We start from the raw sequence: 1,573 nt of genomic DNA, 5'->3' as shown, positions 1-1,573 counted from the left end.
CCATCGTACTTTGAAGTAGCGTGTTTCAGTGGTACCTTTTCTCTTGCATGGTCTCCGCGCATGGCGATGGTGTGCGCAAGTTTAGCCGCCAAAAAAATACACTCGTGCTGTATTAACTGTTACCTTAAGAATTCGATTCAATTTGTTACATTGAAAGAAAGAAAAAACCTTTGCTAAATTTGGCAAAAGTACCAGAATTCATAATATATAGTTATGCCAGAATTCATAATATATAGTTATACCAGAATTCATAATATATACCTTATTACATGAAATTTTCGCGACACGTTAATTTCGCGATTTTGAGGTTCGCATATTTCGCGACACCTTAATTTCGCGATTTTGCGAAAATTTTTCATTTTGATTCACTTTAATTTCGCGTTTTTGAGTGAGACTTATTTCTTTGTCAATGTTATTTAACATGTCCTTGAATTTGATCAAACAACTTAATCAACAATGTCCAAATAAACAGAAACGCAACTGATTATGTAAACAGTAACAAGAAAGATGTTCTTACAGTGTCTACAAGGCACGTTTTTAGTGGTCAGTTGACCTCATTATCCATGTACATTAAATATTCCTTTCTGCAGACTCCAAAGAGGAAATGTTGCCGTTTAGTTTCACGACTGATGCTGTTTAACTGTTTGCGTAAATGTCTTGAAACGGATCAACGGGCGGTAACACTTCTTTTCCAGAGGCGACAGTAAGAATGGAGGCATCTACCAAGAACGTTGAAGCTATTGAAAGGTTTAAGCAACTAGTGAAACAGCACTACAAGGAGCCAATAAATGGACAGTTTGAGGATTGTACAAAAGAAGTACTACCTGGAGTGGAGGCGGAAAGCAGCAGTGATGAAGAGGACCAGAACAATACCACAGAATAGTTCAAAATGATTGTAATAAACGTGTGTAATGGTAATAAAGTCGCTTTTTTAGTTATTGACGTAATGTGAGTCACTTAATTTTCGCGTCATGTTAATTTCGCGACATTTAATTTTCGCGTCACTTAAATTTCGCGATTTCTTTTTAAATCGCGAAATTCGCGAAATTAACGTGTCGCGAAAATTTCACGTAATAAGGTAGCTTAAGCCAAGCCCAAAAGTGGAGTTTCCATAAAATACTAATCATCTGCACGACACAATAACATTTAAAGAAATTTTAATAAACCGGCTGAATTGAACAACAACAACAAAGAAAAAGAAAACAAAAGCAAAACAAAAAGAGATAAACAAGAAAAACCGAGGAATCTACATATACACTATATGCATATCACTACATTTGAGTATCAAAAAGCAAATCCCGTCTCGACGAAGGATGACCGAATGAAAAATATGTTAAAATTTGTTTTAGAAGCCGGAAAATGTCCAAAATTTCAGAGACGTTTGGTGTTCAAGTTTAATAATTATTCACACTAAAGCGTAATTTGAATATTATTTTTGTCCACGGCTTTCCAGTCATTTTATCGCCCGTAGCTTTACCAGTCTTTTACCCATAACCTTTAAAGAAATTCACCAATAAGAATTTCACCAAACCGAATAAATTAAACAAACAAAACCAGGAAATCTCCATACTTT

This window comes from Orbicella faveolata, unplaced genomic scaffold (genome assembly GCF_042242905.1).
Source record: "Orbicella faveolata isolate gen_17 unplaced genomic scaffold, um_ofav_v1 contig_2, whole genome shotgun sequence".
In the NCBI taxonomy this organism is placed as follows: Eukaryota; Metazoa; Cnidaria; class Anthozoa; order Scleractinia; family Merulinidae; genus Orbicella; species Orbicella faveolata.
The sequence above is the reverse complement of the archived record's forward strand: the minus strand, read 5'-3'. Positions refer to the sequence as shown.